This window comes from Periplaneta americana, chromosome 3 (assembly GCF_040183065.1).
Source record: "Periplaneta americana isolate PAMFEO1 chromosome 3, P.americana_PAMFEO1_priV1, whole genome shotgun sequence".
Classification (NCBI taxonomy): domain Eukaryota; kingdom Metazoa; phylum Arthropoda; class Insecta; order Blattodea; family Blattidae; genus Periplaneta; species Periplaneta americana.
The window spans coordinates 54,335,299-54,349,386 of record NC_091119.1 but is presented as its reverse complement, the minus strand read 5'-3'; the positions used below and the strand labels follow the sequence as shown (position 1 = coordinate 54,349,386).

Below are 14,088 nucleotides of genomic sequence, written 5' to 3'. Positions count from 1 at the left end.
CACCAATAAGGTATCACTCGTGAGGCAACTAAGCCAGGAGGTAATGGGATATGGTGGCCGGTTCTATTGCATACATTACTGACCACAGTACGGAGCAAAGATATTGGCGGGTCGTACATAGCACGTTTTTGCACGTACCGCCCCTCTCTTCTAACCCGTCCATTGGATGACTGACAGTATCGGTGCGTTCGAATATTAATAGTTGCTTACAAGCCAATCGCTGTGAATAGAGAGAGTAGTCATCGTAGCTGTTGTCAATTCACTGTGTACATATTCAAACAGTATTTTTGAATACTAACACTGAAATCACTTGTGTGTTTAGTTGAGCGATATGTCTAGAAAGGGAGCGGATACGCGGAGCCAAGCAAAAGTAATTTACGGATATTTAAAAAAAAAGGCTTAAAATATGTGAGGACATTAACAGTGTTATATCTGCAACTCAGAAAGCTACTTCAGCATGTGGAGTTTCTGAGTGTGCACTTCAAAGAATTTGTGCAGAAGCTAAATCAGCAGAACAAACAATAAACATGGAAGTGCCACAGCCACCTTTCTCTTCTCCCAAAAAGAATGTACCACATAAGAAGGTAGTCACTGAAGTTGATGATTTCAAAAAGGAAGTGATTTGTGACTGTTCAAGAGTTCCACGAAAAAGGATTATCTCCCACTAGAAGATATCAGAAATTATGAAACAAAAAATGAATTTTGCCGATTCAAAGTGGTCGATGGGCAGAATACTGAAAGATCTTGGTACACTTGGTTTAGCGTCCTGTGCTTTGTTTCGTAGCAACTGCTTTGTTTACATGGTGGTGATGTTATACACGTGCTGTTAATTGTGTTACGATACAGTTGAGTTGCATTATAGATGTGCATTTTGTGGTATTTTCTTACAATATGGGTTACAGAAGTAGTTTGAAAGTATTTAAGAGAAGAAATGTTGGTAAACGTAAGAACACTATTAGTAATGTCAATTCTAACCTACAACCCTCTAGCACATGTGGTCATAGTGAATCTGTAAATAGTGGCTGTGCATCAGGAAAGAAACTTGAAGATTCTAAAATCAGGTATGAAACCCTGCAACATGAACACAGTGTTAGTGATACCAATGAGGTTATAGATGTTGGCATATTATCTAGTGTACTGCAAAATAATGTACTCTGTAAAGGCCGTGGCAAAGGTGGGATATCTCTTGAGGTAAAAAAACACATTGGTCTTGCTGCAGAATTAGTTTTAAAATGTAAATACTGTGAATATGGTGTAAATTTTTACAACTCTTCATATATTGATATTACAAAGATAAACCCAATAACAGTGTAAAACTCTACATAGTAAATGTTAGACTAGTGTATGGCCTTAGGGCTATTGGAAAAGATAAGACAGGTGGAGAGACTTTATGTGGCATTTTGAATTTGCCACCTCCTCCAGCTAGGTTTACTAGATATAACATAATAAATGGATCTGTGATTGAAGATGTTGCATACATAACATGAAGGTTGCTGTGGAAGAAGCAGTTGCAGAAAATGATAACGTCAGAGACATATCAGCTGCCTTTGATGGGACGTGGCAGATTAGGTGATGTTTATGACCGCATTCCAGAGACTGACATCCATTATGCAGAGGATTTGAACAAGTTGACGTTTTCCTATTCTTTTTATTTCAGTTGCTGAGTGTACGCCATAGACATAACACCAAGAAAGCGAGCTAAAATTATAGCTCTTAGTGAAAACAGTAGTATGTCTATGAGAGATATTTCTCGTGTTGTAGGAGTGGAAATCAAGTGTTTCAAGAATAATTAAGATGAAAAATGAAAAGGGATCAGTGTCACCAAAACGAAAGGAAAATGTGGGCGGAAGCGGAAAACTACACCACGGGATGATGCCGTTCTGTTACGAAAAAGTGTCATCGACCCCAAGAAAAGTAGCAGGGATCTTCAGAGGGACATGGCAGCATCTGGAGTTAGTATAGACTCTTCAACTGTCGACGGAGCCTTTGGATGCAGGGAGAAGGGCAAGGAGGCCTATTAAGAAGCAACTTATTACCCGGGTTATGAAGACAAAGAGATTGATCTGGGCAAAGGAGTGAAAAATTGGGGTAAAGTAACATTTACCGACGAAATTCATTTTCTTCTACAGGGCTACACATCATCAGTGGTTAGGAGGTGTGCGAGTGAACCAGTGAAAGTGGGACATGTTCAGCACAGTGAAGCATCCCCCTAAAAATGTTTTCGAGTTGTTTCAGTGCTAGTGGCGCAGGGACACTAAGTCCAGTTAAGGGCATGATGAATGATGACAAATATATCGAAGTTTTGTTGAAAAATGTTTTGCCAATAATGCAAGAACAATTTCCAAACGGCGATGGTGTCTTCCAGCAAGAGTTTGCACCATGTCATACTGCAAAGTTATTAAAATTCTAGATGATAATTACATCAAAATATTAAAGTGGCCTGGAAATTCACCTGACCTGAACCCTATCGAAAATCTATGTGCGATTATCAAGACTCGACTCAGGGTTAGGGATAATTCAACTTTGGCAAACATTATTGAAAATCTAACCAAGATGTGGCAGAGTGATGAAATCAAAAATGTGTTCGAACCTTGTCAATTCCATGCCAAAACGTGTGAGTGAACTCATTAAGGCTAAAGGTGGTCATATTTCATATTAGAGTCAATGTGAGACCTGTCAAAATCAGTGAATAAAATAACACACAAATTTAATACGTGTCCCAATTAATTTGCACACACCTGTATAGGACTAGCAAATGTGTTCCCTTATCAGCTACGTTCTTAGCACTTAAACAAGTGAATGTTGGTCCTCTCCACTGAAGAGGTAGGCCCACCAGATAGTAGCACATGGAAAAGATATACCTAATCAGTTCGCAGAGCGTCACGAGAGCTGAACACCTCACTCTGAATGGTCACAAGGTACTGCGTAAACGTCTTTGATTGTAAGCACATCCGTAAAATTACATCGCCTTCGACAGTGATTCAATTTAGAGTTCAATGGCAAATAAGGCGACGGAAGCTTGTTTACCTTATATTACTCTGAAAGTCACTCAAATGATTCAGGAAAATAAAACGCAACATTGGTTTGAACGAGACGATTCAATAGGATAACATCAACACAGATTTAAATAGAATATATAGAGTGGGAGACTTCTGCACACCCGACTGAAGAACAAGAAATGGAATGGTAGATTGCTTCTGCGCCTTGTAATAATAACAGCATGGTTTGCGAAAAGTCCATTCTTCCCGCCATGATAGATTGCACGATACACTGGAATGTTAATATCTAATCTCCTTCCATCATAAGGAAAAAGCAACCGTGGTTAGAAGTACTATAACTGGTGTCTGCCTGAATCGTCTACAATGCTCTCGAAGAAAATAGTTCCCTTTTGTTTAGAGTCTTTCGTTTCTATTCTCAACAGTGGCGCATAAGTCGCAATACAGATGACAGCAGATGTGTTGCTGGGTGCGTGTATCTAGTGAAGGGAAGAATGAAGGCACTGAAGATGGTAGAGGACATGAGGGCAAATATACGAGAAGAATTCTCTAGAGCAGCAGTCATCAAAACACTGCACGCTCGGGCTAGCGTCTCTTACCCGCGGGTATGCTGTCTCTCTATCCCTTGTGCACGACGGAGCAGAGTTCCTTACCCTCCATGCACTCTACCCATTTCAGCGAGTGCTGACGACCATTGCTCTAGAGTGGATTCTGTGACAAACAGATTTCTGGATATACAGTGCGTTCGTAGATCAGCCAGACCGTTCCGCGGCGACCTTGGACTGGGTGAAGATTGGCGCGTCTGCCGCCAGAGTAGCGGTTTAGCTACCGCTGATGCGCCAGTCTGTCTAGTTGGATCTGTCGTGAGGGAAAGACGTCTGTGCGCGTGTTGCGAGTAAAACTGTGTTATCTCGTGGTGATAAAGTGTCTATTAATAATGATAGGGGACACTTTAGAACAACGTATTTTTCTCTATGATGCGTATGTGAAATACTCTTCTGCAAGGTGTCGAAGAGTATTTGAACATCGGTTTGCAGGTGTTCGAATTCCTAGTAGAAACCGCGTTGGCCTCGGTCACTTCAAAGGTTGAAATCCTAGAAGGTAAAATTGACTATCCTGAGAACCAGTCCAGGCGTAATAATACTGTGCATGGCGTGTGACGGGGGTCATATAAAGCATACTTTTTAACAGCAGAACAAGGCCACCGGCGTGGCTAAGTCGGTTAAGGCGCGCCTGCCGGTCTGAAGTTGCGGTCGGGAGCGGGTTCGATCCCTGCTTTGGCTGATTACCTGGTTGGGTTTTTTCCGAGGTTTTACCCAACCGTAAGGTGAATGCCACGTAATCTATGGCGAATCCTCGGCCTCATCTCGCCAAATACCATCTCGCTATCACCAATTTCATCGACGCTAAATAACCTCGTAGTTGATACAGCGTCGTTAAATAACCAACTTAAAAAAACAGCAGAACTCATTCAAGTACTGTATGTTCTGTAATACATGTCAGTAAATAAATGTAAATTATCTGTATGGTGACTAATGCGCCACCCTGTACACTTAAAACGTATGTGACACAGAAATAAATATCTTACACAATAGGTGATTCACTGATATAACTGTAACCAATAACATAAATTCTATTTGCATCTTCTCGCAATTATAACGGATAATCAGTTCGCACACGACAGTTTGCAGTAGTACCGGTAGTGCGCAAAGTGTTGTATCGCTTGCCTGGAATACTGTGTGGTTATGGCTGATCCAGTCGCAGTGACAGTTGCAGGACCGAGTGATATTATCAAACATTCTAAAAGTAAACCGTTAAGAAGTGGGGAAAAGAGAGTAGTGCTGAATGTCTATAGTGTGTAGAAAAATATTCCACATTAAGGGCCCTTACACTCGAGCGACTTTTAGCCGCCAAGGTCGATTGCAAAAAGCAGTCGGTCTGCCGCCGACATGAGCGGTTCTTCGACGGCAGAAGCAGTCGACAGGAGCGACTCTACAGTCGATACGGGCGTTGTGTGTCGTCGGTTCCGGCGGCAGTCGAACTGCAAAAGGTGTGCCATTATTCACTCGCATTATAATAATGCACGTCGAGGAAGAACTTTTATTATTTCTCCTCTGTCCTAGAAAAAGACGTGTTAAACATAGAACATATTGGATACATCGGATTCTCACTCAATGAGCGCATATGGCCAATTTCACTGCCTTTTTCACGAGCTTCGAGCCCACGAAGATCATTTTCTTCACTACTTCATAATGTCAGGGTTGTCATTCGATCATCTGTTGGGAAAAAGTGACAGACGGTGCAGACCTAGGAAACTTTTTTCTTAATCTTCTGAAGGGTATGAGAGAAGGAAAGCTAGGAATATACTGCAGGCAATCGGAGTCAGTCGGTTTAGGTGTTCGCCTGTCGATCCGGAGTAGCACTCGGGTGTGGGTTCGATTCCCGCTTGAACTGATTACCTGTTGGGTTTTTCTTAGGTTTTCTTCAACAGTAAGCGAATGTCAAGTAATCTATGCCGAATCCTCGTTCTCATCTCGCCAAATAACATCTCGCTAATAAATATGTTACCCTTAACTACTGTACAATTTTGATGAAAATCTATTTCGTATGAGAAAAACTACTAATTTTACGTACATTCACCCCTACAATCGGACAGTTTCTTTTACACAAATGTAATGAGAGTTAGTATACAAAACAAATATACTACCTATCACTACTGTGCAAAGTTTAATGAAAATCTGTTAGATATGAGAAAAGTTATTAATTTCCTCTAAATGCACCACTTATGAGGGGTAGTTTCCCTCAAACGTAACAAGAATTTCTATGCAAAACAAATATACTACCTGTAACTACTGTAAAGTTTCATGAAAATCTGTTAAATAAGAGAAAAGTTATTAATCTTTCTCTATATACACTCTCTGTAAAGGGGTAGTTCCCCTTGTACCAACGTAATCAGAGTTTGTATACAAAACAAATATACTATCCGAAACTATTGCACAAAGTTTTATGAAAATTTGTTACATAGGAGAATAGCTGTTAATTTTCTTTAGGTGCACCCCATAAGGGGTAGTTTCCCTTATAAAAACGTTATCAAAGTTTGTACGGTATACAAAACAAATATACTACCTGTATCTACTGTACATAGGTTCATGAATATCTGTTAAATAGGAGAAAAGTTATTAATTTTTTTCTAAACGCACCTCCCATAGCGGGTAGTTTCGTTTATACAGGTACAAACGTAATTAGAGTTTGTATACAAAAAAAAATGTACTACTTGTAACTGTACAAAGTTACACGATAATCTGTTAAATAGGAGAAAATATATTAATTATATCCAGCTAAATTTATGTTTTGAAGCATTGCGTGTCGCCGATCTTGGCGGCTAAAAGCCGTCCGTGTGTAAGCAGAAAACGCTGCCGCCCGTCGCGGGGACCGACTGCAAGACAGCGGCTGCATTCGGTCTGCCGTCGGGGTCAGCGCTCGTGTGTAAAGCAACCGGCGTTTTCCAATGAAATACATTACCGACTGCATCCCCGCGACAAGCCTTGGCGGCTGAAAGTCGCTCGTGTGTAAGGGCCCTAAGAGTAAGGAACATAACGGAACAGACCTCGGAGTTTACTGGTTTTCTAAGAGCAGCATTTATAAAGCTCGAAATGGACTTACAAAAACCGGGAAGTTAGCAACACCTCTAAAGAAGAGGAAAAGAGAGAAAAGTGTGCTAAGAAAATGTGATGAATGTTTTGAAGAGTACAGTTCACTATAAAGTGCATAATTTTTCCCAGCAGAACGAATCCCCTACTATAGACAAAATTTCCAAGCTGTTAACAATGACCCTGATTTTCCGGATTTTAAACGTACGATGTTTCATAAATTATTGTTGGACATTGGTTTTTCTTTTGTAAAAAGAAACAGTGTAAATATAATTACCGACAAGGACGATATTGTTTTATCGAGACGAGATTATTTGGGGGCAATAAGGAAATACAGGGCAGAAAATCGTAAAATATACAGTACTATCTCGACAAAACTTGGGTAAATGAGGGCCACACTACTGCGAGAGTATGGGTTTTAAATATTTTGCATACGCTGGATCCGGGTAGTATAATTGTTATGGATAATGCGCCCTGGTAATAATGTAAGTCTATACACAAACTATTGTAAGGAATATGAAAAGAGCTACATGTAGCGTTACTTTATTTATTTATTTTCAGAGACTATAAAAGAAAATAAGATCGCAAGCCACTAACATCAGAAATCCTTGCTGAGGCACAAGAAAAAAAAAACTGCTAGTGGAATGTCCAAAAGGAAAGTCGCCGAGCATTTTGGTATTGAAGCGTCAACACTGCAGAAAAGATTCAAGAAAGGTACAGGTGTTTCAACACTAGGAAGACTCAAATGCATTCTAAATCAAGAACAGGAAATGAAACTAGCACAGCATTGTAACTGGCTTAGTGACGTATTCTATGGACTAGCACTATCATCTTTGCGCAGTGTAGCATTTAAATATGTTGAATTCAACAAAATAAATCACCCATTCAAAACGATATCCAAGTGGCAAGAGTTGATTGGGCAATCAATTTCTTAAAAAGGAACAATTTATTTCTAAGGCTCCCACAGAAAACTAGCGTCACTCGAATAATGGGCTTCAATCGAGTGCAGCGTGACTTGTTTTTTAATAATCTCACAGAATTGCAAAGGAAATATAAATTCTCTCCTACCCACGTCTACAATATGGACGAAACTGGGATTACAACAGTACCGGTACCCAACAAAGCCCCAAAAATCGTCACTACAAAAGGAAAACGAGCTGTGGGAAAAGTATCATCTGCAGAATGGGGCCAACTGGTGACTGCAGTTTGTTGTATGAACGCTACTGGGAACTACTCCCCCCCCCCAGCATTAATTTCCCCCAGAAAGTGGGAAAAAGAAGAGCTAATGACCGGGGCTCCACCGGGCTCGGTGATGTTTATATCAGACTCAGGCTATATCAACTGTGAACTCTTTGTTAAATTGCTACGTCACTTCCAGAATCATGTTGTAGCAACTACAAACCAGCCTGTGTTACTGATTTTAGATAATCATACGTCACATACAACACTAAAGAATGTTCAATATTACAGAGAGAACAGCATTCATCTTCTGAGTCTTCCACCACACAGCAGTCACAAGATGCAGCCGCTTGACATGCTATTTCAAGTCCCTTAAAAACTTTTACAGCACGTGTTGTGACCAGTGGATGGTAACCCAGGCAGGGTCATAACTCAATTTCAAGTTGCTCAGCTGTTTGGTAAACCATATCTCAAGAACAATGCGACAGAGAAGGCTGTAAAAATGTTCGAAGTTTGTGGTATTGTGCCCATGGATCGCTTGAAATTTGGCGAGGAAGACTTCCTTCATTCGGAGGTAACTGGCCAGAGATCCATTTTCCCTTCTGCATCATCTGGAATTACCAAAGCCAGCAACACATGTGCAAGAACGTGAGTGTCCACCCTGTGAAACATCAGAGAACAGTGAACGAACGCAATGTTCACCCTCGGAAATAATTCCTGTTCCAAAGGTAGAATTCAGAGGAAAAGAATGGGAAAAGGGAATAAGTCTACTGAACTGACTTCGACTCCTCATAAGACTGCACTCGAAATGAAGAGGAACAGTAAAGTTAATGTTGTCAATAGGAAATTGACTTTCAATACCAGTACCAAAGAGAAGAGAAAAGTAAGAAACCTGAGTTATCTAAAAGAAAAATTTGTCCTGGGTGCAACATGGACTATGAGGATCCTCCCACAGAAGATTGGATAAAATGTGACTCGTGTGATGAGTGGTGGCACGAAAAGTGTGCACTTCCTATGGAGAAGGATGTTTTGTCTGTGATATATGCTGTTGAATTTTTTAATGAAGAATCTGAAATCCTTTGTACATTAAAATAATACATATAAAAAATAAAGTTTATAGAAAACATCCTCACACTATAGAGGAACTACAGGAGAATATTACCAACAGAAATAGGAACATTACCGAAGAACTCATGCGTGTGAATGGTAATTTCATCAAAAGATGTCAGGAATGTGTGACTGCAGAAGGACGTCACTTTCAGCATCATCTATAGCAAGATTAATATACACATACTGAACATTGTGCATGTTATCAACAGACTGAGCGGGAGGTTACAGATCGAAAGTTAACGCTACTGACATCCTGTCACGTGCTGCTCCGGCCCAAGGCCGAGCTAACCGCTCTGCATTAGAGAGAGAATGAATCCATCCTCCGTACAATGACAGATTACACTGTACAGTGGAATTTTTGCATTCCATGCTATACAAGAAGAGAGGATGTACTGTGACATTCCTTGTAAGTTGCACTAAATGTTTCTCCAACAAGGAAAGACTTTGCGGTTTTAATCTGTTTTTTACGTGATTAAATAATCGAACTACCATCAACTACTGCTCTAGCAGTAGTCCGGTGGACTATTCAAACGCTTCACCAACAAGGAAAGATTTTGAGCTTTTAATGTTTTTTTTTTTTTTTTTTAATGATTAAACAAACTATTGCTCTAACAGTAGTCCGCTGCACTATTCAATTGTTTCACCAATAAGAAAGACTTTGCGGTTTTAATCTGTTTCTTTACACGATTAAACAATCGAACTACCATTAACTATTGCTCTAACAGTAGTCCGCTGCAGTATTCAATCACTTCACCGACAAGGAAAGAATTTGCGGTTTTAATCTGTTTTTTTTTTATATGATTAAACAATCGAAACTATTGCTCTAACAGTAGTCCGGTGGACTATTCAAACGTTTCAACAACAAGGAAAGACTTAATGGTTTTAATTTGTTTTATTACATGAATAAACGGTGGCCGGGTAGCTCAGTTGGTAGAGAAGCTGGTTACGGACTGGAAGGTCCGGGGTTGGTGACAGGATTTTTTTCTCGTTGCCAAACTTTCAGAACGGCCCCGAGGTTCACTCAGCCTCCTACAAAATTGAGTACCGGGTCTTTCCGGGGGTAAAAGATGGTCAGAGCGTGGTGCCGACCACACCACCTCATTCTAGTGCCGAGGTCATGGAAAGCATGAAGCTCTACCTCCATGCCCCCCAAGTGTCTTCATGGCATGTTACGGGGATACCTTTACCTTTTACCTTTTTTTTACATGAATAAACAACGGAACTACCATTAACTATTGCTCTAGCAGTAGTCCGATGGACTAAACGTTTCACCAACAAGAAGTGCCCTGCAGTTTTCATCTGTTTTATTGGATGATTAAATAACCGAACTACAATGCACTATTGCTCTAGCAGTAGTCCGTTGGAATAAAAGTTTCACCAACAAGAAGACATCTTGCGGTTTTAATGTTTTATTAGACGATTAAAGATTCGAACTACCACGACGTAATGTTTTAGCAGTAATCCGTTGGACTAAACGTTTCACCAACATGGAGCCACCTTGCGGTTTTAACCTGTTGTATTATATGATTAAACAATAGAACTACCATTAACTATTGCTTTAGCAGTAGTCCGCTGGGCTAAAAGTTTCACCAATAAGAGATCTTGCGACTTTAATCTGTTTTATTAGGTAATTAAACAATCGAACTACCATGAACAAATGTTCTAGCAGTAATAATCCTTTGGACTAAACGTTTCACCAACAAGGAGACCCCTTGCGGTTTTAAGCTGTTGTATTAGATGATAAACAATAGAATACCATTAACTATTCGTCTAGCGCTAGTCCGGTGAACTAAACATTTCACCAACTAGGAAAGACATAGCGATTTTAATTGGTTTTATTAGATGATTAAACAATCGAACTATCATTAGCTATCGCTTTAGCAGTAATTCGGTGGACTAAACGTTTCACCAACAAGAAATCATTTGCAGTTTTAATTTGTTTTAATAGATAATTAAACACTTGAACTAACATTAGCTATTGCTCTAGCGGTAATTCGGTGGACTAAACGTTTCACCAACAAGGAAAGACTTTGCAGTTAATTTGTTTTAATAGATGATTAAAATATCGAACTACCATTAACTACTGCTCTAGCAGTAATTCGGTGGACTAAACGTTTCACCAACAAGGAAAGACATTGCAGTTTTAATTTGTTTTATTAGATGATTAAACAATCGAACTACCATTAACTACTGCTCTAGCAATAGTCCGGTGGACTAAACGTTTCACCAACAAGGAAAGACTTTGCAGTTTTAATTTGTTTTATTAGATGATTAAACAATCGAATTACCATTAACTATTGCTCTAGCAATAGACGGTGGACTAAACGTTTCACCAACAAGAAAAGACTTTGCAGTTTTAATTTGTTTTATTAGATGATTAAACAATCGAACTACCATTAACTACTGCTCTCGCAGTAATCCGGTGGACTAAACGTTTCACCAACAAGGAAAGACTTTGCAGTTTTAATTTGTTTTATTAGATGATTAAACAATCGAACTACCATTAACTATTGCTCTAGCAACAGACGGTGGACTAAACGTTTCACCAACAAGGAAAGACTTTGCAGTTTTAATTTGTTTTATTAGATGATTAAACAATCGAACTACCATTAACTATTGCTCTAGCAATAGACGGTGGACTAAACGTTTCACCAACAAGAAAAGACTTTGCAGTTTTAATTTGTTTTATTAGATGATTAAACAATCGAACTACCATTAACTATTGCTCTAGCAATAGACGGTGGACTAAACGTTTCACCAACAAGAAAAGACTTTGCAGTTTTAATTTGTTTTATTAGATGATTAAACAATCGAACTACCATTAACTACTGCTCTAGCAATAGACGGTGGACTAAACGTTTCACCAACAAGGAAAGACTTTGCAGTTTTAATTTGTTTTATTAGATTATTAAACAATCGAACTACCATTAACTATTGCTCTAGCAATAGACGGTAGACTAAACGTTTCACCAACAAGAAAAGACTTTGCAGTTTTAATTTGTTTTATTAGATGATTAAACAATCGAACTACCATTAGCTTTTGCTCTAGCAATAGACGGTGGACTAAACGTTTCACCAACAAGAAAAGACTTTGCAGTTTTAATTTGTTTTATTAGATTATTAAACAATCGAACTACCATTAGCTATTGCTCTAGCAGTAATTCGGTGCACTAAACGTTTCACCAAGCAGTTTTAATTTGTTTCACTAGATGATTAAACAATTGAACTACCATTAACTATTGCTCTAGCAGTAATTCAGTGGACTAAACGTTTCACCAACAAGGAAAGACTTTGCGGTTTTAATCTGTTTTATTAGATGATTAAACAATCGAAATACCATTAGCTATTGATCTAGCAGTAATTCGGTGGACTAAACGTTTCACCAACAAGGAAAGACTTCACAGTTTTAATTTGTTTTATTATATCATTAAACAATCGAACTACCATTAGCTATTGCTCTAGCAGTAATTCGGTGGACTAAACGTTTCACCAACAAGGAAAGACTTTGCAGTTTTGATCTGTTTTATTAGATGATTAAAGAATGAACTACTTGTCTAGCAGTAGTCCCTTGGACTAAACGTGTCACCAAAAAGCAAAGACCCTGCGGTTTTAATCCATTTTATTAGATGATTAAGCATAGAACTGCCATGAACTATTGCTCTAGCAGTAATCCAGGTGGTCATCTCTTAGTAGCGTTGCGCATGAAAACAAACTGTATATTACCACATCATATAATTGACTTAAGGTAACGCAAACGGTTCAGCGGCTAAATCTTTGGGGACTACTAATCATATTTTGATCAGGTGAATCCTCTTCGTAACACAGCGTTCTTCACTTTCATTCTTATGTGAGGGTACTTCTTGCCCATAAAATTTAAGCATCTTCCATATTCTTTTAATTTCAGAACTCAATGACAACTACGGTGACGGAAACTTGTAGACGTCATGTTAACCGAAAAGTTCCCCAAATCTTCCAGGAACAAGAACGCGACATATATGTTTGAACAAGCCGATTTAATGAGACAACAACCGGAATGAAATATAATGCAGCCTATAAAGTGGGAGGGTTGCCTATTCCCACAGAACAAGGAATGAAATATACAGAATGCTCCGTAAGTCTCGAAACAGGGAAAATATATTTTTTTTCTGGTTGTTGTAGGTTGACATTTAAAAGATGGGTTTGACCAAAGAGGAACGTATCGAAGTCATTTTGCTGTATGGTGGAAGAAGTCTGAGACAAGTAGCTCATGAATTCAACAGACTGCATCCCGAACGTGCAACCATTTCATTCTCATGTGTTTTACAAGTTGGTGGAAAAATTTAAACAATCAGGTTTCGTCGAAGTTAAGCCGCGTAGTGATCCCCCATGGAGGTCCATCGACGAAGAAAGATCAATCACTGTTCTTAGTTGGTTTGCAGAAAGTTCCAATAAATCTTTGGCAGTTAGGACCTGGCTCGTTAAGAAATTTCCTGGCCATTGACTAGGACGTCGGGGACCGGTGGAGTGGCCAGCACGAAGCCCAGATCTTACACCTTTGGATTTTTTTTTTTATCTGTGTGGTCACTTTAAGTCATTAATGTACGTTGAAAAGATTCGAACCCGTGCTCATCTGGAGGCGCGCATCAATGAAGCGCGTAGCGGGTATCGATCCCGGGACCCTTCGCTTAGCGCGCGAACGCTCTACCGACTGAAAGCCACAAATTAAGTCACACAGTACTGTATGCACTCATAGTTAAGTTCTGGCGTCTTGTCAGCTCATTTGAGTTATGTGGATATAAGAGGAAAAATTGTGACGGTGTCGTGTACAGTTCCTGGGGTAGCTCAGTCGGTAGAGCGTTCGCGCGCTAAGCGAAGGGTCCCGGGATCGATACCCGGCTCCAGAACAATTTTTCCTTGAAATTCTTCATAACATAATTTTATTTATTTATTTATTTTCATATTTGTTACTAAGTTTGTGTTATTCATTTAGCAATTTGATTTTATCACTTAATATTATTTCAGGAATGTGTCCTACTGATGCAATGCAGTACCATAAGTCATTAATAATGACAGATGGTATAGACACATTAGCTGATTAGTAAAAATCCTCCATCCCACTGGGTGTATGTCGTTCACGTTTGGAAAAAGAACCACTTTGGTGAGCTCATTCCGGA

At 39.4% G+C, this 14,088-nt stretch overlaps 1 non-coding gene across 1 annotated transcript; it reads left to right on the top strand.

Annotated features, from left to right (window-relative positions):
• The first annotated feature begins 13,745 nt into the window (after nucleotides 1-13,745).
• On the top strand, nucleotides 13,746-13,818 carry TRNAS-GCU (transfer RNA serine (anticodon GCU)). The gene has a single exon. It is a non-coding gene; the product is annotated as a tRNA-Ser (tRNA).
• The last annotated feature ends 270 nt before the right edge of the window (nucleotides 13,819-14,088 follow it).